At 38.5% G+C, this 26,315-nt stretch overlaps 1 long non-coding RNA gene across 2 annotated transcripts in view; it reads right to left on the bottom strand.

Moving 5' to 3' along the window:
- LOC144026359 (uncharacterized) overlaps positions 1-26,315 on the bottom strand; it is a 255,125-nt gene that overhangs the window by 129,272 nt on the left and 99,538 nt on the right. Inside the window, exon 6 of one of the 2 annotated variants that reach the window (XR_013285114.1) lies at positions 1,572-1,838. This is a non-coding gene — a long non-coding RNA (uncharacterized LOC144026359). Of the gene's footprint in view, positions 1-1,571; positions 1,839-26,315 lie in introns of those variants that run through there. The other variant, XR_013285115.1, reaches the window with a different exon arrangement.

Here is a 26,315-nt window from a genome sequence, read left to right as displayed (position 1 = left end):
GCAGAGGGAGCTCAAAACTACTCCTTGAGCTGCAGGTTAAGCTTTATAACTTAGCGGGCTACATCCACTCCTTTGTGCAGTAAGAGGAACAGACTTCTGGTTCAGATTCCTGGTCACTTGAAGAAGGATGATAGTGGCTTAGAGTCAGCGATCAGTGAAGCACAGATGGACAGTGGCGCGTTTATCTCAAAATGGAACAGAAAAGCAGGACAGTGCATTTGAGCCCAACCACAATCACAGCACATGAACCTCTCATGTTGAAAGCTAAGATTTATTTTTGGTTAAGGAACGCACAATCTAGTTCTGACATTTCGCTATAATATCTGAAAGTTTTTTTTTTTTATGTGATGATTTATTCAAATCTGACTCTCAAATCATAGTATATTTGCAGAATGGTGAAGGGAAAAAAAGTGTAGTCTTCTTCCTCATTGTATTGCAGGGGTTCAATATGTCATGACTGTGTCAAGGGTTATGTTTGGGTCATGACCGTGTGGCCAAGTGTCTGTGTTGAACTGATGCAATCAGCATCTAGTTTCAACTGGTAAGAATCTATGTGAAGTCAGAAGCTATGTGATGTCAGGAATCTTTAATCTCTTTATCTGGTTAGAAGCCAATCAGAGAGATCCATGTCAGTCCTGTCACCCACGTCTAGCCACAGCCAATCAGATCGATTCGGTGTCTATATAAGCCTGACAGAGAAGTGTGTTTTGGTCGGATTATTCTTCTGTTCCTCTGTGCACCTCCACAAATCCACAACAAGTTAGCTACGCGTTGATACATTCTCGTTGTTTCTGGTCTAGTCAAGTTAGTTCCACGCCTCTTGATGTTATGCCAATTTTCTGGGTAATTTATTTACTTAACCCAAGAAGTTGGGTCAAGTGAATATCCCCCCAAAAAAACGCAGTTTGTGTGGGAATGCTTCATATGTTAGTGATTTTTATTCTCCACACTTTTTTTTTGCTGTGTAACAACTCCCACATAATACTTCCAATTTACATTGTTCAAATTTCAACTAGCTTAAAAAATTCACGGGTATATATCGTCTGATGCCACATTACTTACAGTATTTGCACAATTTAACATTTAATATCAACGTTTTTCCCCATTCATTTTCAATGGGACAGACATTGAACTTTTTCTAAGTATCACTTTCCACGCCCACTTCTATACATATAACTTATGTCTGATACTGCTCGGTGGCAAAGTTGGTAAAGCGCATTGTCCAGTAACCAGGAGGTTATAATTTCATAATTTATCTCTCAATTTACTTCATAAGCATTCCACATGCATTTAGCATTCAGCTTTCAGCATTCCCATACAATTTCTCTAGTTTATTTAACTTATTGGCTTATTTATTTAACCACAAAGTTGAGTATGCCACTTTTTGACCCCATTTGGGTTATTTTTAATCCAATTTTCTTTTAGAGCTTTTTAGAGACACCTCTGAAGCTAAAGTTTCTTTGATAAACAGTAAGATGATCCTAACTTTGAAATTAATGAATACTTTGGTAATTGTCACACAACTGTGAAAAATAAGTGGAAAAACACATGATTCTTCTCACTTGACTTACTTGAGTACTGCATTCTTTTCAGGTGCGGTTGTGGCGATTCCCGGCAGATCGATCCCTCGTCATGCTCAGTCTCTGAAATCTTTTCATTAAGACAACTCAAGCTGAGATGTCTGTTTTCCCCTCCAGCAGGCAAGTTCCAGGCATCAGCCTGAGGATTGGGAAAGCGATGTCAACGTCATATGGAGGAGCTTTAGTTGACTACACACACTGGTCCCGCTTTGGCAGTGGTGTCACCTGTCGATCCCAGAACATTTTTCCTTTGAGCGTCTGCACAAAAAAAGGGGGGAAAAAAAACAAACAATCGTTTGTGGTGGCTTGATTAGGCTCCATGCACGTACTTGCTATAAATTACTCGCAAGGTCGACATCACAGAGCAGGCAGGGCTCCCGTTGGGAAAAAAAAAAATTAACAAACAATAAATAATCCATCCATCCATTTTCATTAGCACTTATCCTTGTCGGGGTCTCTGGTGAACGAATCCCAGGTGACTTTGGATGAGAGGTGGGCAACATGAAGGGGGCAAAATAAACCTCTGAATGTGATGCAGTTTAAATTACAACATCAAGCATTTCATTTTTAATGAATAGCTTTCCGACCGTTTTCATCAAAACTAACCATTATCTTGTTAAAGTCCTAATCAGGGTTGACTGATGAAGTTCTTGTATTTAATCAAATTTCTTTTTTAGGCCCTAGAGTGTTTATGAAGAATAACATTCAGTAGAAATCCCTTCCATCACACTAATCTGTGGTCACGCTCTGCGCTGCATTCGAGCAAAACTAAAACAGCAGCCGTTCTGATGTGTTTTGATCCGTACGGTATACATCCTACTATGTTATTCTATACAGACGATTCCCAGAGGTGACGGTGTTGAGGGCATAACTTTACTTTTATCATGCCATGAGCTTCCTCTGGGAATTGTCATTCGGATGCTGTTTCAAGCTTGTGAAAGGTCTCCCAGGGGGCAACATTGGTGTGTTGTTCTGAATTAAAATTTCTGTCTTATTTACAGCAAATATATTCACTATTTTTTGTCGTACTTTTTGATTTGATTCACAAAACATTGTATTCAAGCTAAATGTGCCAATTGAGCCACAAAGCAGGGACCCTGCTATATTTTTGGGCTGACAGTTGCTATTGTTTCTATTATCATTTATGTTTTGTTTGTAGTGATTATAGATTTTAGTTGTTTTCTTCAGCCTCAATTCAAATCTAAGAACTGTTTCTGTGTGAATTTATTGCATTTTTAACATAATAAACGAATGTAACTGTCAGCTAGTTCACTGTCCCTGTGTGACATATAGCTCAAAACAGAGCATAATGATACTATTTCCACTTTGAACCAACTCAAAGTGCCAGACAGCAACAAAGAGGCTAACGTTAGCAATCCCTTACCATCCTCGAGTCAAACTTTCATGAAACCTACAACGTCTTCAATACCACAGTGTTTCATCAACCATTCAACAAAACTTAGTAACCATTTGGCTGCCTGCTTTTGGCATTCTTTGCTGCTCACATCTCTTCCACCACTACGAATGAGTCGTATAGTTTTCTCGTCTTACCAGGTGGAATGAACCATTTTGCATTTTTGCAAGTATGTTTATCAGATAGTTCTATTTTGATTAATGCAACCTTGTTAGTGAACTCTCATAAAACAATGTATCCTAAACTAATATTTATGACAATTTTGTAAAAGAGAGATTTAGATTAAACAAATGACAAATGATAACGCACAGTGTCTTTGACAAGTAACTTTAATCTGATTACTGGCTTGGAAATAGCAACATGTTCGATTACTACGTACCAATAAAAGTTTTCATATTAGAGTACAACTGGCATCCAGGTCCTCTCAGGCCTGAATTTGTCTCTATTGATTCTTAAGGAAAATAATGGTTGTTGTGCTACTAAATGTGTCAGTGTGTTTACTAGCTAACGGGCAGGTTGTGTTGCGGGGAAGCGTATATGTGACTTATTTTGACATTTTCAAAACACGCTTGTAGTGATGAGAACGGAACAAACCAAAGGGTGAACGGTGTCCAAGTGCACACTGCAAAGTGTGCCAATCTCGTGCTTGTTGCGAAACAACAATACAAATGGCCATCATGATAAATATCGGCACGGCTTTTTGCAAGAATCGCTTTCTATGAAAACCTTAATGCCTGATGCTCAGTTGATCTCTGCAGGTGTGACGAGAAGAATTACCATTCCATGGAAGTGTGCGGTTGCTCTTGATGTTTAGAGCCTCCTTGGGAGACGAGAGCAGCTGTATAGTAGTGGGACTCAAACATTCTACAGCCACCGTGTGACTAATGTACGGTCGCGTACGGCCACCCATAATGTAATCTGACAACTCAACACCCGATCCAATGCACAGCAGGCTCCGCGTCTGGGATCATGCAGCTTGATGGAACTGACAACATTTTGACTATGGATGTACTTGGAGGAAAAATATTGAACATCAAGCACGACACCTACCAGCCATTGCCTCAGGAAAAAAAATGTAACTACAGGGAAGATGTTCTATTGATAAAACAGTGCAGTCCGCGTAGTGGAGAGTGAAAATAATTTGCTTTGGAAGTGGTACTTCAGTGTAAAACAGCTGTGCAATTTTCTCTTTGCTGAAACGTCACTTAAAAGCATTCGTCACCAGGAATGCGCCGGTGCTGTTGCTATGCAAGACCAATGATAGTTGCCCTGTGACAGTGGAACCCCAACACTCATCTTAAATTTCAAACAAAAGTCACATTTTGGCAAAAAGTATATATTCAATCTTCCACAAAATTAGGATATCATATTGTGACACTGTGAAAGTTTAGCTAACTAGCTACATTTCGAAGAAGTTCCGCATTATCCGGCTTTGTTGTTGTCTTTAATGCTCTGCCATTTATCTTGGCTTGGGACCAACACTGGGGCCCTGATGGCTTAAGTGCTGGGTCACTGGCTTGGAACCAAACCCGCAGTGGCTGCATGGAAAGAATCATCAACTCTCACGCAGTATGGCCAACTTTCTTTCTTTTCTTTTTTTTTTGTAGAAAAGGGGACTTTGATTTTGATCTTCTGTGACTAGTGTTGTGCATTTGAGTCCCATTTGTTTATGCTGTCGACAAGAAGGAGCACTGAGTCAACACGGAGACTGTTACGTTAACTTCTTACTAGCTGCTGACTGGCTTGACGATGATAGACATAGTTGTTATTAACTCATTTGCTAACTGATAACTTATAAATAAGTTTTTTTGTTTTTTTTGTTTTTAGTGTCCCAAAGACGTATTTATATTAGGGGTGTCAAAATTAGTGCATTAATTTTGAGGTAATTCAAAGTTTCTTTAATGCCACTAATTGGTTTTAACGCGCGATTAATTACCACCCCTTACTTGGGGAAAGTAAGAAATATTACACTCATGAAATAGAGGGCTCAAAATGTCTTGTATATAATATGATACATTTGGCATTATAGAGTTAAATTTGGTTAACATAAATCAACTTTCTGTTTTAAACAATTTTTTGGACCTAATTTGGCCCTGACTTCTGGCCAAGACCTGCTCACAATTTTTCTCTGATGAAGAAGTATCGTATTGACATTGGTGGCACTCTTGAGTCATGTCTGCCATCTAGTGGTGAACACTGTTATTACACCATAAAACTAGTCAGCTGCAGAAAACATGTTTACATGAATCCTCAATTTACGAACACAAAGGGTTCCAAGTGGCAGTTTGTATCAGTTCTTTTTTTTGAAGAATGCACTCACAACGGTTTCAATCTCTTAAAAAAAATATGCCTTTATATAAATTAAAATAAGAATGCGGGGCTTGGCAACAGAGAGCCCATCTCCTGAAATGTACAATCAGTCATGCAGTACACCAGCCTGCCTGCATTCCGCTCGTTTGTCTTTAACGGGCAGTCGAAGCACACAAGTGGCAATATGTAATTATTGTTTCACAGGCTGATGAAAACAACTCATAACTGTTGTACCGCTAATTACAAACAAGTCCATTTCATTTTAGCGGGGGGTTACATTTTCATGTGACACCTTTTCTCAAGGTGAACAGGGAAATGGCATCGGTAAAAACTATAAATACCGACACTATATTGTCTTGAGAATGGTAAAGAGAGTGTATGTTAAACAAAATTGCAGTATTTCTGTCTGCTTGTGTTAAATGAAACGCACCACTGACGAGGCATGTAACCTGCTGTCGCCTTTCGTTAAAGTTAGGCTGTCATGACTATAGATTTTATATATTGCATACATTTTGATCATGATGGAAGTAAGGTGACACATATTGTTGCTGCCATTATTTGATGACATCATGCTGTTGACCACCACATGCCTGGGATGACTTTCACAAGGGATTGTGAAGTATTTAAGCACATTTGGGCATGAAGCAGAATATTTAGCAAACCTAGAAATCTTTTTGAACACAGTCAAAAGACGGAATATAAAAGTAGGCCATGCAAATCAGATCTTAACGTGGTCTCGGGGCAAAATAAATCATATTTTTGTTCTAATTACGACTGAATCAAATGTATCAGCAGCTTTTCTTTTCCAAACATTATGTGCACTTTTTGAGACCTTACTTGTAATTCCACTTTTATAGTAACTAGAATATTTACTTCCCCGTTGGCCGGCGTGGAATGGAGGTCAAACGTGAATCAGAGCGGCTCTTTTAATATAAAAATATTGCCTCAAAGCATCCAGCGGCTGAAGCAGTTAGAGATATGGTGGTGTGCCAAAAGTAACGTTCGCAGCACCGCCGCCGGCAGTCAGCGGCTTCCGTGGCATGCCGGGCTATTATTAATAAATATGTTGTCATTGCGATCACCATCACCCGCTAAAAAAAAATAAAAAAAATACCACTCTGCAAACCGAGCCACAGGTGTTAAGCTTTAGCAGGAAATCCATTACAACTTCCCGCTATGCGTCCGTGTATTAGTCCTGTTTCCTCGCTACGGATGCTCTGTTTTGTCACTCTGAATAAGAATATGTTCTTAGTGAACTCAGCCAGTAAATTAAGGATTTGGGAAGCTATCCATCATGTTGGTTTGGTGAGAACAGGTTGTTCGACACAACAGATTCATATATCTCCCTCAAGAATCAGTGCCACTTTGCACTGCCACTTTTTTCATCGAGAGAATCGGAGGCGGAACGAGACTAAAAGACCAAGTGGCATATTGTTTAGGCGAGCCCACTCTTGGAGATAGTACCTGCAAGGTTTGTCTGCGCACTCACTCTTCCCACCTGTGCCTTGTCAGGATGGAGACAGATGGATCAAGACAGCCAATGCATACTAATCCGGTCTTAAAAACACCTTTAAGGCCACAGTCGGAGATAACGAGGCGGACTGAGGCGCCAAGGATTGGAAGAGCGCCGCCACGCTGCCTGTCTGATAAAACTAACAGTAAGCGTCATTTCAACGCGTAATTTGATACATTAAATTAAAATTGAGTTGAAGGTTAAATTCTCCTTTACAGATGCTTCAAATGTATGCACAGTTTGTAGAGTGATACTTTCAAATAGCGTTTTAGAGATATAAATTGAGTCAGTTATGTAAAATCTAAAATTGTGCTCGTTGGAATGCTAATCATTCATCTGCATGCTATTTACCTTTGCAGTGGATTGGTAGAAATAATTTGCATATTGTTGTTTTTGAGTCCTTGAATCACTTGCCTGAGTTACTTAGATACCGCATCATTCAGGTTATTATTTTGCATTTTATTACTTTCATTTACCGTTCTACATCAACATGAACATGACACCAGCCTGAAATCATTTTGAACTGCAAATTTTACATGTTAAAACATGCTAATTTATTACGCTTACCAACAACAATGGTTACATCATTTTCCCAAACTCCGAATGTAATACCAATTCCAAATTCAAGAAATATTATATATTATTATTCGACTTTCAATCTTGAGGCAACACAAACGACTCCCACAGATTGTGGGAAGTGGTGGAATTTTACAGCATTTCTTAGTTCAAAATTAAATTTGTTCTCAAGCTGTTTTACACTTTGAACAGGTTTAATGACGCGTAAAAATGATGGGGGACAGGCCAATAGTATCGATTTAGGAAAATACATTAAAAGGACCATATTTGGATATTATAAAGTTTCCGCCAGACAGCGACAATATCTAACTAATCATAATTTTAAGATAATAATAATTGCTCTAATAATTTAGAGGGATTTTCCCATGCAGTTGTCATATTTATGAATGAAATATTATGACATCCAACCACATACGTCCGGGGAGTACCGACTGACTGCACCTTGATTTTTTTTTTCTTTTTTCTTTTTTTTTTTTGTCTTTCTGTAAAGCGCTTTGTGACGGTTCAGGCTGTTTGAAAGCGCTATATAAATAAACTTGAGTTGAGTTGATTGAATCCACCAGAATTGCGTTGCACCACCTGCACTACTAGTTAGACCTGGTTTTACTGAGTCTACAGTCAAATCTGGTCTTCTTTTTGTCATCAAACTGTTAGATTGCTGGGAGCGTGGCAGTTTGTTTGTATTTTGTTGTTGTTGTTTTTTTAAGCATTTTCATTGTCATTTTATTTCATGAACATTTTTATTTTATTTCATTACCAAAAGTATTTTTTTCAATTCTAGCTTTAGGTACTTTTATAGTGGTTTACTATAATAACCTTGGTTGTCATTCAAATTTATTCAAGGTTGTAATACGCCGTTATGTTCACAACAGGGAAACGCTCTGACTATTTCTTTCCAAAATCTATGTTTTCAATAAACTTTTGATATAAAGACCAAAACAACCCTCTACCTTGAAATGACATGAATCAGTAATTCATCACTGGTGAGTACTTCTGTGGGTCGTGTGTTGGTTGCTGTGTGTTGAAAGGGGACTGCTGTTTTATGTAGCATTCCCAGCCATCCAAAAGAGCCCACTGGCATAAAAGCATGTGTCATTATTATGCTCTCATGGGGAGAGAGAGAGAAAAAAAAAATCACATCCATCATTCTGAAATGTGTTCCAGTGATGGCAGCTAGTCTATGTCCCTTAACACTTTGCTGATAAATATTTACCCCCTGTAAATATTTGAGGGCAGAACATTGTGCACTTCCAATCACATTGCACCTTTCATTATTTTTCAAAGGCTTACCGAATCAATCTCTGCACACTGTGCCGAGATGCGTTTAATTTTCCGCTGCTATTAATCTCCGGCCCAATGAGATGATTAATTGCGTCGTAATAAAGGTTTGTCATTGTTGGAGCTCGGGGTCTTTATCCAGAAAGCCCCACAGCCACATTTACATTTAAATGTGTTCATGGCTGCCATTTTCTTATCTGCTCCACATAGGTTAGTCGGGCCAGGGTGGGTTTAACGGAGAGCCAACAAATGTGGTGGCCTGTCGGATGTTGGTCAATGAATGTGCTTCTGCTCGTTTACAGTAGCACAAATCTCATGCAAGCTGAGGTTGGCAGTGGGAGTAGAACACGTTTGTCCTTTAGTAGTGTAGCAGTTGTTTTTTTTTTGTTTAAACATTCAGTTAGTTTTAATAAATTTTTGCTTTTTTTTATTTATTTTTTTGGTCATTTGATAATACTTTTACTTTTTGTCTTAGTTTTAGATTTTTTAAAAACATGGCATATTAGTGGAGTGCATAATAATTAAAAACAATTGTATAATAAATTATACTACTACTAAATTCCTAACGATTGTTGGACCTTCTTTCTTCTGTACAGATTAGATTTCAAATAAACCCCGACAGCTCATATAAAATTAATTGATAAAAGACAAAAGACAAAAACATTTGCGCTATAATTATAGTTTTACTCAAAATGTAAAATGTAGTTTAAGTTAGTTATCTTTTTGGTGCAATGATTAATCGACAGCTTATCAAACTAGACTAAGCGCAATTTCTGGAGAAATTGTGTGGGAATGCTGAAAGCTGATTGTCAATAGCTAAATTGAAAGATAAATTATTTGAAAATTACAAAGTTTTAATTGATAAAAGATAAATGAATAAAAAGAACTGAGCTGGTAGTAGGCGTGTAAAGTGGGACTTTGAAAAAGTTCAATGTCTGTCCCTTTGAAAATGAATGGGGAAAAGTTGATATTTAATTGTGCGAGTACTGTAAGTAATGTGGAATCAGACTATATATATACAGTATACCCCGGAATGCGTGAATTTTTTAAGCAAGTTGAAATTTAAACGGTGTAAATCGGAAGTATTCTTTGGGAGTTGTTTTTTGGTTAAAAAAAAAAAAAAAGTGAGGAGAATAAAAATCCGAATAACATATGTGGGATGCTTTCAGCATTCCCACAATTAACCAAAAATTATTTTTCATAATCAATGACTTGTTCTCTGCATTTCAGATACTCAACAATAAAAAAAATAATAAAAAAAAATTCCGACTTCGGCAGTCATTTTGCCTCACACTACAGACCAAACCAGTAACAGAATCATGATTTACGTTTGTGGACTGACAATTTGGATTAATGTCCAGTTAAAAAAATAAATAAATAAATAAAATAAATAACATTTAAATATTTTTATCACTCATCCATCGATTAACCCAAAAAAAAAACAATCCTTATTTGCAGCCCTAGTTATTTTATCAGTTTTTGTTGACATTGTACAAATGTAGAAAAAATGCTTTTAAAACAACGAGTGTATCACTTTCATAATAAATGTGGTGTGACATTACTTGTGACGATTGTGGGTCCAGCGATTGCCTCTTAATTGAATTAATAACCTGCATCATTTTGTGTTTTGAGAGGTTCAAGTACACTTTTAAGACTATGCTACACCTGAGGAAATAAATACATCAACCACTGTGCTAACTTATTCATGTCCATTAATGCAATCCATTCATTTCACTCTACACAATTAAGATGCCGTTTCAAATAAGCACATCTATCCTTGAGGAATGACACAGAGTCAAGGGAGTACTTAGGGAGGGGAACTTTAGATTTTTTTTTTTATACCCTTGGAGTATAGCAATTAATTTGACCTTCAAATGGCTTTAAAGGGAATCTCATTGAGCCATGTAAAGAGAAATGGCTTGTGTTAATGCACAGCTACGCCGCTCGAATACAGAACAGACCCCAAAAATGTTTGGCTTATGGCTTGCCTTCCAATAATGAAGTCCTGCTCACCGGCGCTCCTAGACGAGATAGATGGATGCGGTCTGCTTGTCCACCAGTGCAGCCCTACATTCTTTCACGCTTCTTTATCACCCCTTCTTTTCTTTTTCTCACTCAATCTCACCTAAGCATATTTTCTTGCTTCTATCACACAGACCTGCCACAAATTCATTTAACAAAACTCATGATGGAGGGGGGAGGGGGGGTGAAATGGACGAGTTTTAATAAGGGGGAGAGGTAATTTGAAAAGTCTTCGGATGTGTTTGGGAATTTATCAATAACAACCAGCTGGGATTTCATGCATGAGAGAATTTGGTGTAATTGCCTGCACATCCCTGATAGAGCTTCCTCTTCAACAACAAAAATATGCTCTTAATATAAAAAAGGCTGACACTACTTACCAACCCCATCCTTTTAGTTTTCTTCAAAGAGTTCATAAAAAAGGGAAGATGACTGTTGTTTTTGACCTCTTAAAAAGTGCCTTTTCATTTATTTACTGTTATTTGTCAAAATGCATATTTTAGTCATTTTAATCTTATTATGTATTGCGTCTACCATCTGCAGACAGCAAAAGCATCATCCCTAAGAGTGTTTACACAGCTGCAGGCCAGCATTTCTTACGTGTAAGGTGTTGATTAGCTATTGGCCTTTACTTGTACAAACCATCTTTTCTCCCAGTACACATTTATGTTAAGTTACAACCATAAATGCTCTGCATGTTTAATAATGTATGTTTACTGGACAGTCACGTACTTTCAACATAAAACTGTTCGCAACATAAGACTGCGAGCAAAGTGATAACTCCAATGTTAATTGCTAGAAAATCCACATAACGTCAATAAATTGAGGTAATTAAGGTTACCTTACCTCTTTGTTTTCCCTAAAGGCAGAAAAGAGGCATCTAGAACAGCCACAAAATTAGGACTTTCACAAATTAATTTAAATATAGGAATTATATGAAAAAAAATGCTGCCTTTACAACTCTAATTACTTGATTGACACTGTCAGATAGTTACTGTGAGAGAGAGAGAGAGAGAGAGAGAGAGAGAGAGAGAGAGAGAGAGAGAGAGAGAGAGAGAGAGAGAGAGAGAGTTTTTGGTGGTGGTGTATTATACACGGGTACATATTTTTCACGGCATTTTACGGTATTGGCTTACAATATGACGAAGGGTGTGCATCATATTGAAAACTTTTCCTAAAATTTCAACTCATTTGCTCACAAAAACATATAAACACATTCCATTTTAAATATTGCCATGGTCCCAAAAACGTATTTGTTTTGGTTATTTTCTTTTTAATGCTAGAGCATTCAGAAGGCTTTGATGCAGCTTCTGACCTGAAGAGGTTGTTTAAAGCAATGGTCATTAATAGAAAAAAACGGCCAGCAGGTGGCAGCAGAGTATAAAAGATCAGCCAGGGCCATGTGAACAATGACAAACTTAGCTATATTGTAATGCTAATTGCTGCAAAATGGAAACAGATACAAATATACCTTTTTTCCTGATGAAAGAGATTAATCTTTCTTTTGGTAGTTTATAGCAATAGAACAAAATATTCTGTGGGCCTTTCAAAATCAGCCAAAAATCAGTAAAACAGCCGGGAGCGAAGGGGGTTGCTTCAGTGAAAATGGCTGAGTGTGAGTTAACTAAATGAGTAATACAGTATAACCAAAAAAATATGTGGTTAGTTGATGTGCTGCTTCTGTCCCTGGAAAAAGAACAACCAAGAAATTGGAAACTACAGCTACACTGATTCAATCGATTATTTTTTCATTCATATCCCACCATCCATAAACCTGTTTGTTGAAACTTTTCCAAGAACAACATTGAGATGAAGTTTCTTGTAAAGAGTGTTCACGGCACACGTAAAACTAAATGATCGCCACCAGCTGTTCAAGCTGTTTGTCTCGTCCTTGTTGACGGCGAATAAAAGCTTGTACTGGGCTCCCGCTGCCATAAAATGCCGCATGAATTCTCTTGCACGAGTTGCACATGAATGCTAAGGTCACGGCCAATAGTGGCGTAATCATCCAAACCAGAGATTGGATGTCTTTTTGTGTGATTGTCAAGCAGAGGGAGGCGAACGCTCTCCACCGCAAAGGGAACAAGCTTGGAATCTGGTAGTGTATTACTGAAAGAATAACCCACGCTGCCACCCCTGCTATCAAAATTGCTCGGGAGGAGATTGCTGGGGGAGGTTGTGTCTGTCTGTGTGTCCCAGTTCTATATTTTGTTCTCTGCCCAAGGTGCTTCACTGATCTCGGGCCAAGAGCTGTGTGAAAAATTCTGCCAACTCATAGAGGATGATTGCTAGAGGAGGAGAAATACGCTCAATTCATTCCACCAGAGAACTGGTGCATAGAAGAGGAGTGCAGAAAGAAGGGAGGCAAAAAAAAAGAAGCAGTAAGAGAACAGAAGTTGTAGCCTCTTATCTGCTCTTGTCTTCATCCGCTCTTCGCTAGATAAGTACCACATACATGTCTCCTCCAGCAAATTACTGCCAGAACCTCACGTTCTCTTGAGGACTTGCGCCGCTGTTTGCCTTTAGACCCCGCATGCTTTCCCCCCCCACCTCCAAGCCTTAAAATTTCTCTCCCAAGCCTTAAAAGATGTTGTGGTGGAGAGTCCAAGTCACTCGGAAGGCGGGCTTGAAGCTTCAAAGGTCATTCAAAGCAATTATGCATCCATCAGTAAACAAGCGTGCCATCAAAGTGTGCTCACGTGGCTGCATGGTTACCAACTCACTCAGCGAAGGCCACTCCACACACTGTCAACTGCTAAATTGTACATAATTCATGTGTACAGTGCTTAACACATTTATTAGACCAAACACCAACCAATGTATGGCTTAAGCCACAGCTGCCCTAAATTAGCAGCACTGGTAATTACCGGAATTGAAAAATTCCTCTCAAATTTGTTTGACACTGTGAATCTAGCAATTGCCAATGCGGAGTCAACATTTTTTGACTGGCAAATATGTTCAAAAATACACATTCGACCTGCAATATAACACAACGCTAGAAAAATAAACACTTTTTTTGTGGTAATTTTCGAAGGGAAATCATGCACTGCATACATATTAAAATATTACATATAAATAATGTTTCATTTTCGAACGGATTTGTATAATGTAGGCCAAATGCTGAAAAAAAAAAAAAACACTTTTTTTTTTTAACTTGAAAAATGGCTAACGGAAATCATGGACTCCGTGCACAAAAATTACAAATGAATAATGTTTACTGACTTAATTTTCAAACGTATTCATGTAATGTAGTTCAAATTTTAAATATTTTATATATATATATATATATATATATATATATATACTTATATTATTATTATTTTTTAAGTCAATATGCTATGGTATTAGAAATAGGTTTTTAGTATTTAGCCAAAAGTACGTTTAGATGTTTATATGCATTTGCAAGTACATTTAAACGTACTTGGGAGTATTTTCAAACATTTAAATACATTAAAATGTATTTAAATATATTAAATTGGATTTGGAAATTTGTTCAAATGTATTTGCCAGTCAAAAATGTTTACTCCACATTGGCAGTTCCACACTTCGGTAGATCCGTAACTACTTTTTTTTTCTTATAATGTTGCTTGTTTTTCTGCGCAGTGACCCTAAAATGGCCACTATGTCTTGCATTACATGTTAGACACTGAACCATGAACACAAAGCTTCTCCTGACATTTTTTATTTTTTTTTGTGTGTGTGCCATTCAAATCTACTGGATATTTTTCAAGTCCCTGCACCCTTCAAATCACAATATAGTTGACATCACAAACATATTGAAGGCAAATGTTATCTTAGTCACTGATGTGAATACAATGGCTCCCCCCCACGGCTTGGCCGATCGTAAAATGGTATTTTGTCTCGAGTCAGGGAAGATTGAAAAGCATTTACCTCCATGCAATGTGCTCCTGAAAAAAGCTTGCCTTTGCAATATGTCTTCATAGTGAAACTGCCATCACTTACAGGATGTCAATGTTTTCCTGCTGTACAAGTGTAACCTTCTTGCTTCTGCTTGTTGATGTTCTGCAGTGAAGTCAAGCTTACCTAAGCAAAACTCACTATGGATTATGGGTCAATTGCTTTTCCTACATAGAGGAGAGTGTGACACAGGTATGTTGTTTTTCAAACTGTGCTAACCAAATCGACAGACTGTCTTGAATCTGTGCAGGGCTCAACAGAATGTCAACATTATTTAGGCATTAAGGATCAAATGGTGCTGTTCTATGTCAGAAAGGTACATCTAGTTGGAGGTCATGCCACACACTACCTAGTTAGCTAGCACAAATGCCCTCGAGTGACTAAGAACAAAAAAAAATCTGACTATTGTGAAGTGACCTGAACATCAGTGGAAGGAGCTGAAACATGCAGTGCGGAAAAGGCACCCTTCAAACATGAGACAGCTGGAGTCGTTTGATCATGAGGAATGAGCGAAAACTACTTTCGACAGGTGCAGAAGTGTCACAGAGAGTTACAGAATGAAAGAATACATAACTTGTATAAAAATATTTTAAATGGCAGAACCTTCAGCAGAAAATAATGTTTGCTTTTCGTAGTTTTTCCATTTTACTAGATTTGGCCTTGACAAGTACTTGGGTGGTGGGAGGTTCAATGTTATCAATTGATTGAGCAAAGATGGAAGCTAGCGTGTCGAAAGCTTCCGTCATGGCAACTTTGTAGCTGGAGCACATCATATTTTCTAAGTCCTCATTTGTTTTGAAGGACAAGTGGACAACCTTGTGTAATCAAGGTTTAGCTTCAAAGCAGTAAGTTTTGAGCTAGCAAAAAGGTATTAAATGTGGAAAAGGAAGCATTTTTTTATTTATTTATTTTTTTATCTTGTGGTATTATTCAGGCCAAGTGCTTATTTTAAAATGATGGACATCATAGGATAGAAATAAAACAAAACAGTTACATTCAAAAGGAGAATCGTTTTCGACCCATATTTGTCACAAACTGAAGATTTGCACGGTGTTGGTGGCAAAAGATGGACCCAAGCGCAGGGAAAGTCCAAAATTAATGTTCAAAGTAACAAAGAAACGTAGCACAAAGAATGCAACGTTACAACAAAGCAATATACCAATGTAGACAAAAAGAAACCAGAGAACTAAATGTCGTCACAAGGGCTGATGAGAAAAGGTAGAAACAAAAATCTTACATCAAGAGTATTCCAGAAAGACATATCAGAAAAACTGAAAGTGGTAGTCTTTGAGCTCATTCAGTCATCCAACATTTCTTTGGAGGATATTGCCTGAAAAGTCATAACTTATTAATGATAACCAACATTTTAGGTTTACTTTATATACTGGAATTTCTGTCTTTACACTGCCTGCGAATTTTGTTATCCATCTAGGTCTTTTCATCCTCATGGACGTCATCATTTTCATCAACTGGACTTTTCTGACTGGTCTTACAGAAAACACCCACACACTGACCACTACTTACACTTTGACTCACACCACCCACTGGAACACAAACTGGCCGTTATCAGAACGATCGCACCAGCCCACAAGCAAAAGTGAAAGAGCATCGGCACCTGAGGGAGGCCCTCAAAACATGTGGTTACTCTTGTAAAATGCGCATCTAGTTTGAGAAGGAACAACAGCGATGCGGATGAGGACGAAGAGTGACAGACAACATGACGATCATTCCATATGTATCAGGTCCGCCTTTGAAATACTGAAGGATTTTTAACCAACTCAAAATTCTGATACACTTGAAACCTGAGACAAAGGCTAGGACAGCCCATACCCAGAAAAACAATCTGCTGTATGCTGTCAAGTGCGGTGAGGAATGCACTGCTGTAACCAAGCAACCTCTGAGCAGGCGCATGTCACAACATAGACAAGGCTAACTCTTCAGGTCAAGACATAGCTGTCTACCTGAACCTCAAAGAAATACAGCACTCCAAAAATGTGCATATTCTGGACAGAGAAGACGGATGGAAGAAAAACTCTCTAAACAGAGAAGGCTTACAACAACGCCGATCGTTCTTTTATTCCATCCAAAGAAAGTAAATAATTTACTCTCTGACCAACAACAAACAAACACAGCAGCCTTTTGGCTTTCAGGTGCCTCTATCACTATTTTTTACAACTGAATGAAAAATGAATGAGGTGATTCGAACCAAACAACTGTTGTTGGTGGTTGAGGCCTCTTTTCAATGTGTCCTAACGAATGTTGATTTGTATCCCGAGAGAATGATAACATTTGTGGTTTGGGATGTACCTAAATTACCCCGTTAACACAGAAACGTAGTAAAAGCTTTTCGTTTTCGATTTTTTTGCTACATGATGTTTCGGAAACTGAAAATGTTCATTTTCGAAACAAGGCGGATGAGTCTGGCTGCCGTTGCATTTCAACAAAAGAGCATCGTTTATAACAACAATGGCGGACTACCGTGTCAAATGTTATTTACCTTGGCGGTGACCTGGGCTTTTGTTCTGAAGGAAAATTTGCAGTTTGAAACATTTCCAAATAAATTTTCTCGCTCGCTTCACATTACCCATATGGTATTATTTTTACCTTGCAAAGGCTTCTTATTCTGTTTTCGGAGACTTTCTGTAGTTCTACAATGGCACTTCAGGCACTTTCGTGAAACAATTCCCAAAACACATTTTAACTCTTTGTCTGCCATGTTCGGGGATTCCCAAACCCTACAAACGGATAGTATAGCACCACCGACGGGAATTCCCAAAAACTATGCTTTTAATGGGAATTTACAGAGTAAAGCTTTGGCCAGCTGTGGTCTTACACTGATCCTGTACTGCAACGACGACTCTCCTTTGCGACATTTCAACCCACCCCCAATAGGAAGAGCAGGGGGTGTGACGTTAGTGGCTGCTCTTTTGAGCAGTGAGGATCTGGCTGACGTCACGGACTTCCGTTGATCCCAGACGACAGCGTCAAAATCAAAGATGTGCATGAAGTACATCTTTTCACAAAAAGCCTCTTTTCTCAGACTTTTCATCCAAAAGACAGATTTCGATCAAACCAACCTGTTTTCTACTGCAGATTACGGAAAAGCGGAATAAGATAGAAACACACTTTTTTTTCTGATGAAAGATGAGACTTAATCTTTCATTTGGTAGTTTCTGTGTTTGCATAGTCCTCACACACAATTTTCTGTGGGCCTTGAAACATCAGTCAAAATGCTCTAAATCAGCTGGCACTATGAGGTGATCTTTTCTGAAAATGGCTGGCAGTCAAAGAGTTAAAAGCAAATTGGAAAAATATTGACTCCGTTTCCATGTGAATGAGACCAATTTCTGTGAAAACACTCAGACTACAGCTGTCCTACAGGACATGCATGAACCAGTGTTACAATATTTTTTGGAATAGTTATTGTATTTAGTTTTTTATTTCGTTTCGGCTTTTTTTTTTTTTAATCCAGTTAGTTTTAATTAGTTATTAGAGCAATTTTGTTTGTTTTTATTACTTTTCATCCCCCCCCCCCTAAATGCTCCATTTTAGTTTTGTTTTTTGTTAGTTTTAGTATTATTTTTAATTTGTTTTCATAAAGGAAGTATTAGTTCAGTTCAAGATTAAAAAACAAAAGGTCACTAAGTATTGTTGTTTGACCTTCCTTCTTTTGCAGCTATAGATGTACAGCAATACCAAAATAAATGTTCTCACCATGTAAGATGCTTCAGTTAAGTTTAAAAAACATTTGTATTTTATTTTGTTTAACGAATTCCAATTTTAGTTTTAGTTATTTTGTTAATATTCAATAGCTACGACAACTCTGGCATAAACTGATGAAACCTGTTCTGATACGATGTGAAACTTCCCCTAAAAGACAAACAAAAAACCCCGCAATGAATTCACTGCCCTGAGAAGGAAATCTCTTGTACACTATAATGGAAATTAGGCAACGGGAAAGTATAAACACAAAGAACCTAGTTGAGTGAGCCATTACAAATCAGCGAGTGGATAATTTCCGCTGGCTCCATCTTGCATGTTGACTGCCATCACCTTCTTTATGAATTGATCAACAATGCTTGAAGCATCAATAGCAGAACTCTCATCTCATTTTGAACCTGGGCCATGACAAGCAAATTGCTGCTTGCAGTTTCAGGTAGCACTAATGAATGGCCTGTACATTTGCATTTGCACAATTAACTTTCATTGGCAAGTACTGGCTTCTCTCTCTCTCTTTTTCTTTTTTTTTTTTTAACTCATTCACTCCCAGCTGTTTTACTGCATTTTGACTGATTTTGCAAGGCCCACAGAATATTGTTCTATTTGTTATAAAAACATGGAACCAAAAGAAGGTTTAGCATCTCTTCTTTCATTAGGAAAAAAAGTATATTTTTATGTTTCCGTTTTGCAGCAATTAGCATTGGAATATAGCTAAGTTTAAACATTATTCACAAATCTGTTTAAAACAGTGGGGAAAAGAGTTTTTTTGCAACATGGCCCAGGTTGATCTCTTATACTCTGCTTCCACCTGCTGGCCGTTTTTGTAACAACTACCTTGGATTCAAGCGTTCTCTTCAGTTGAGAGGCTGCATCAAAGCTCTTCTGTTTGCTCTAGCATAAAAAAAAAACAAAAAAAAAAAAAAACGTATAAATACGTCTTTGGGAGCAAATGAGTTAATCAGCCACATTTAAAAAAAAAAAAAAAAGAACACTTTAGAGAGGATACCTTGCCAAGGCTTCAACATTAGTCCATCCACAGAAAATTTTATATCCACTAAGTTATACACAAAAACCTCACTTCCAATCCGGGTCATGGCACCACTTGTAATGTTGGTGGCGTTCCTGCGGAGTCCACCCACTCGGGATTTGAACCCACGCCACCACCACAGAACAAACACACAGTGACCGCTGAGTTCTGGGCCGCCAACTCAATGGCCAATATCCTCTATAAAAGGCTCTGGGGAGGGATATTTTACTAACGTACATTTGCACAGCACAATCTGGCAGAAGTTACATAAACACAAGACTTTTGGAAGGCATGAAGATGGAATATTCTTTTGTCCAACTCAGTGGTCTTTTGTCTTACTGAAAACAAAAGTAATGGCATCAAAACTCAAGCAGCAAGTGCAAATCTGGCAAAGTATCTCGAGAGGAAAATCAAATTTGGGCGCTGTCCATAGGCTCCGAACCTCTAGTAGTCACTGCAAATGATTACATCCCAGTTTTATAAGTTTTGCTTTTGTTAACAGTTATATCAGTTCACCGTGCTATTTTTTGAGTTGCAAAAATGGAAGTGTTGTGCATAAAATTGGCTGTACATCTTAAATTATATAGTAAATGTCACATGTCAAACCTCTTAAATTAAAGCTGTTCCTCAGCGAAATGGGTGTCCGTCAATGTTTCCGTCATTCGTCAGAAAAATCCGTAAGTTCCGACCCGGTTATTGATTACATTGACGGACAAAAATCCACTCGGGTAATGCTTAGTCAGTCCGATTTTCTAAGTTTCACGTATATCGTTAATAGTCAACGAAATGGGCGGTCGTCATTGACGGACCTTGTGTCAATAGTGATGGAATGCCCACCTCTGATCATTTTGATCTTGATTATCATCACATCAAATATTGGCTGATAAATGAAAAATTGTCGCCACCTATACTACTTGGATTGTAATCACGTTTCCAAAAGCATGTTGGAATACAGAAGCACTTTAGTCTGACTGCCAAAAAACCTACTTTCCCATTCTTCCCCCAAAACAGGAGGTAGACGCATTTGAATTCCAAGAAGGAAGGACAGAGTAATACATCAGGCCTTGATCAAAACGTTCTCCTGAAGTCAGCACTATCGGGCAGTATTTCTCAGCAATGACAGAGAAGCAAAGTGAAACATTTTGAAAACAAATTTGTCACAGGGGATTATTTTTGTCTTTATGATGACCTTGCAGTAAATGAAACAAGCCGCACAACATATTAGCAGACTGATTTCTGCAGCTTGGATTGGTGCCATGCCCCGGATGATATATAGAGAATTGGACCAACAATCAGATTAAGTAAATACACAAAAAGTCAGTTGCTACGTAAACACCAATCAGCCGATTTTTTTTTAACCGAATTAGACAAATGATATACTGTACGCTCATGTTAGTTCAATATTCTGCTTTAAGATGAGACGGTTTAGAAGACAAACCACGAAGCCAAATGGGATTTATACGCACTTCTCTTCGTGGGTGCCTACTGTTGCACTGCAGTCTGATAGATTTGACTTTGGCTCACAGTCTGAGTGTGATTTATGATCAAACAACACCTGAACCCGGGATTTATTATCCATTACTGCTGTCCGTCAGGCAACATTACATTACACTCTGCCGTTCATCTCGCTTTGCTGAGCAGCGGCACACTGGCAGGGAGGAATGTGCTGTTAGAGCGAACGCTTGAAAACATCGGGCGTCACTGCAATGTCTACAAGAGGGTTCGTTTATAAAACTGTCGACTTTGTCGTGTGTTCTTGGCATGACTTTCACCTCAGGTTCTATACTGCTGAACTCACATTTCAAACTGCCGGTTAATATCACAACAAGATTTAAGCCCATTGCTCCCTTTTCTGTTATACTAGACTGTAGTGCCCAATAACACTAAAATTCATATTGCTGGCCTACAAAATGTTATTTTTGAAGCATACTTGAATGTGAATCAGCACATTAAAAGCCATGTATCATTCCGCTTCTACAACAAGGAGAAGTTTCTAAATTTAGTAGGATGCTCCCGAGAAAGACAAAAACAGAAATGATCCATTCCTCCGTTTGCCTCTGCCAAAAACACTGCAACTATTTACATGTCTGAATGGCCCAGCCACTGAGCACAAACACATTCAGAATGCAGCACAGCTTCTGAGAAACGCTCCAGCGAGCTATTTTCATCCTGCTGCATTGCATTGACGTTCGCTGCATTTCTGAATGCCAATATTTTCTTTGCTTTCACTCTTTACAAGGAAACGTTGACTTGTTCATTGTAAAATAAAATGTCTCTTTCAGTGTTGCCACAGTTACCTTGAAAAAGTCATTTAGATACTTTACTGATTACTGGCTTTATAAAGTAACTAAGTTAGATTTCAAGTTATTTTAATAGTTACATTTAGCAGATACTGACTGCTTGATTTTTTTTTTTGTCACTTAATTGGAAGTACTTTGTATGTTTTTAACAGTGACTATGAAGAACAAAGTTTGTTTTTATTAAAAATAAATACAGCAACCTTTTGGACTTAAGAGTAATTATTTTAATAAAAAAATAATAATGAGACTTTTCAGAATTTCATGTTTTGATGATAAAATAAGACATTCTATCTAGACTTAACAAAAAATATTCTTGAAATACATTATTTACTCATTTCTAAAAGTAGTCTTATTTACTGGACATATTTAACTATTAATGTAATGGCAAAACTCAACATTTATAATGTACAGTGTTTATAAATATGACGATTAAATATGGTGTGACTGCATACTTCCCTGCAAGACATTTTTTTCAGTGTTATTGAAGCTCTCTAGCTAACCCCGGGTTTTCACCGGATGCGGTTGCGGTGCGGTTGCGGTGCGGTGCGTCTTGACTGCGTGCTCCGGACGGGTCAATTTTTTTGTCAATCCACACCGGCTCCGCACAGCTGCGGTCCGGCAGCTCCGTCGCCGCCCACTTCCCAACGTGTCTCGCGGGACCGCGCGCGCGCGATCATGTGGCATTTCACAACGACAAACATACAGAAAGTCTGCTCAACAGAGAAGCAGAAAGATATGAGATTCCATGCAGCATCCTTTTTTTGGTTGTCCTTGTAAAGTATATTAATAACGAGAGTCGGGTCAGTGCGGGTCCACTCTTTATTTCTGTCTTCCGCGTCCGGCTGCCGCTCAGTACGGCAAGCGAGACGGGCACAACAAGCAATCGCGAACATCAAACTCACAATACATTACAGTCCTTCTAAAAAGGATGTGCCGTGTCATATATTATTTTGTGGTTTTCCACCTCCAATATAAACCTCTCCTCGTCCATGTTCGCTGGTGTCTAAACCGTGAATGAGCACATGGCCCGGCGACGCCCACGTCACGTTTTCCTGAAAAACTTGCGAAATAGGAGCTGGCGAGTATTTTATTCTGAAAGGTAACCGGAAATTTATTTTGAAACTGCCTCGGTCTTCCTGTCCCGCTCGATGTGTTTTGTGCTAGCTTGCCATTTGCCGGAGGCCTACCGCTGCGGCATCCGGCAAAAATAGAAAAAAGGCTATCCTTGCGGAAGGCTTGCGGCACGCCGCAGGCCTTCCGCAGTCGACACGCAACGCACCCGCAAGCGGTGTAAACTGCACCATTCGAATGAAAGGAATCTAATTGCTTGCGTCGCCGGACCGCACCGCAACCGCACCGCAACCGCATCCAGTGAAAACCCGGGGTAACACTGTCGACTGAACAGTGTGCAACAAACCTTCATATTTTTGTTTTTAGCCAACGCAAATTCAAAATAACGACTGAATTAGTACGTACTATGAAAATATTGATAAGGATCTCGACTTAGCAGCATGCTGGACGAGTGTTTAGTGTGTCACGCTCACTCTCGACCGGACTGATGGAAAAACGTAATAAAGAATTAACGGATGTATGCTCAACTTGTGACTTGCATATAAACTTTCTGGCATGCGTTTGTGCATTTTGCGTCCTTGGCTTATCTTGTGTTGTTTTACTTCTCCAGAGTCATTCCCCAGTGAAACTGCCAGTTAAATGGTTGAAAAGTGGTGTTACATAATATTGCATTATGAAATAGCAAAGACTGTCGGAAAAATCTTCCATGTGTGTCTAAATGAGGTCTTTTGTACTTTTATTCTGTGATTTCATTGATAGTGCCTTTTCTTACTTGTTTGTCAGCTGGGATAACCTGTTAATTGAATGAGGCTATTGATTTCTGGATTTCTTTTTTTTTTCTTTTGGCGTGGGCACGTACTATATCGTGTGGTATTTCCGAATATCTCCACACTTGTTACCAGGACAACCTGCTTCTCCAGTATGGTGTAAATACATAACAAGACGGAAGGAAGCTTTTCAAAATCTTTGGAATGATCCCAGGGAGTCGCAGGTCTGTTCCTGCCCCGTCTCGGAAAGTGTGTTGGATCATTAGCAAATATTCCATGGGAGCGAGGAATGGCACAGGATCAGCATTTCCACCGGGCGGAATGTAATCGGCTGCACGAGAAAATGCATGTGTTGTCTGCCAAGACTGTGGGGACTTGTGTCTGTTTTAGCTTGTGATCAAACATGCATGACAGACCACCTTCAAAGCCAAGACAATATGTGAGCGCAGCATGCTGGAGAAGGCAAACAATGAGTGTGTCCAAAGGAAATACACACACCTTCACAATTTATGGCTGACAGTGCGGCTTCTTATATCCCTTCACAGAGACGATTGTTAACTTCATGCATAGTTAATAGAGGTGATGGTAATACATACTGTATGTGTTGTTAGACGTCTGTTTATCAATAATGTAATGCCAAGAAAGTCTGAAGCATCTGCTGGTATGTGGGATATCGGTGAACTACTGATGTGAGGTTGATATGGGGAAAAAAAGGGTACATTACTGAGGGCATTTTTCCTGTACCGTTTCGCAATCGCACCATTTGAAACCCAACAGTACATCTTAAACAAAATAAGTTAGTCTAACGAAGATCTGTAAAAAAATGACATTACAATACAATTATCATGTATTGCAAAAAAAATAACCCCAACAAATGTAGTATGCTGCATGTCAGGATTTTGGAGCCGATCACCGATCAGGGGAGTCATTTAAAAAAAAAAAAAAAAAAAAAGATCACCAATCCGCTCTAAAAATTGGCTGATCTAGCCAATCTATTTCAACAATTTGTTTATTTACTGCAGTCAACCTCCGCTATTCGAGTCCGACTCGAATAGCCAAAATTTGTGTGTAACTGACGCCCATTGAAATATAATGGGGGGAAAAAAAATAACAATTAAACCCTAAAAATGCTGATCAACATTCAATACACAGAAAATATTAAGGTGAAGATTATGAATTTTGTGATCCATTTGATCACTAACGCACACAGTACAGTGTCAACACATTAACACCAGTTAACGACACCAACAAGGCAGTAGACAATCATTCTTAATTTGTATTCATAAGCCAAGAATAAACAGACCACTGCGTAATGAGGGCAATGTTTTAATCAGACTGTAAGTTTAATATTGCTGAACCACAGGTTGACACACCAAATCATGATCTGTGCGTATTAAATATGACAATGCTTTAGATGTAAAATATCAAAGCACTGATAGTAATACTGTGGTCATTTGTTGCTTTGTTTTGTTTCTCTCAACTTTCTACATTGGAAATCAAGTCTCCAACTGCATTGTGAATACCGTTTAACTACTCTTCTTGCATTATATTAAATAGCTGAAAAAAGTAAGACGTGTGATTCTAAATCTATCAAATGAATTAATCAATCAATCAAATAAGCATGGATGTGAATTAATTTCACTTACTCCTTTAATTGGACATATTAGTGTTTCATCAGGTTGTTATTATGGAAATGGAGAAATAGAAAAAACTGAAATCAAATTAATTTATTTTTAATTTGCGTGGTATCTTAACATTTTCCCAAAATGGTCTTGAACTACAGCAACGTGAGTTAGTGGTCAGCATGTCTGCTTAGCAGGCCCTTCTCCTGTTTGCATCGGTTTTCGAGTTATTTCGGATTCTTGTTAGGTTAAATGAAGAATCTAAATTGTCCACAGATGTGAATTTGACTGTAAATGAAACAGTATGTGCCAGACAGCTAACTAGTGAGTAGTCGAAGTTAACCATCACTGTTGCTGAATATTAGCTCGGGTAGGCGCCGCCTCATCCATAGCCCTGATTTATTTCTTCATTGAATTAGTCAAACAAAGCCAAATAATAACAATACAAATGTATTTTAAAAAATAAATTAATTGATTTCAACAGCAGCTATATTTGGGGTTGAAAAAAAATCCCCCCCACTCTGCAGGTTGCAGTAGTGAAATCCATGATGCTCCCGTTGCCCAAATTAACCTCAATGGAAAACCCCAATATCATATTCCACATGATTGCCATAATTCCTAATCATCAAAAAATGTAATTATCATGCCAATCCTTTGATGGTTAATCAAAACCACGCATAAATTTGACTGGAACACAGCATTTGGTGGGATTGGATTAGACATGTTTCTTGACAAACAGCACGTTTACAAAGAATTGTGAGCAGGTTGCAACAAAACAACAGCTGCGTCTTGAAAGTGCTTCCAGCTTGAAATGTGACATAAAGCAGACAGGAATAATCATGTGTGCACATCCCTCCCCCCCGAGGCCAGCTTCCCTCAGGCAACTTTGCCGGAGGTGTGCACATTTGTCAGAGCGCGCTTACATCTGGACAGAGTGACCGACAGACTCCATTTTTTTTCGTGTGAGTGAAGACCTCCACTGTGATATAGTGCCCATTGCATTAAAGCATGTTGTCAGTTGGGGCTGTCTGCAACTGCACTTAAAAACAAGAACACTCAACCAAATGACTATTACTCTGCATCAATGTTTAAGTTGACTAATCGCTAGTCACATTTTTGGCAACTGGTCTTCCAATTAGCCAATTTACAGAGCCGTCTGACTATAATATTCCATGGAGCAGCGAAAAGTGTGACCCA

The sequence above is a fragment of the Festucalex cinctus genome, chromosome 9 (assembly GCF_051991245.1).
Source record: "Festucalex cinctus isolate MCC-2025b chromosome 9, RoL_Fcin_1.0, whole genome shotgun sequence".
Taxonomy (NCBI): Eukaryota; Metazoa; Chordata; class Actinopteri; order Syngnathiformes; family Syngnathidae; genus Festucalex; species Festucalex cinctus.
The sequence above is the reverse complement of the archived record's forward strand: the minus strand, read 5'-3'. Positions and strand labels throughout refer to the sequence as shown.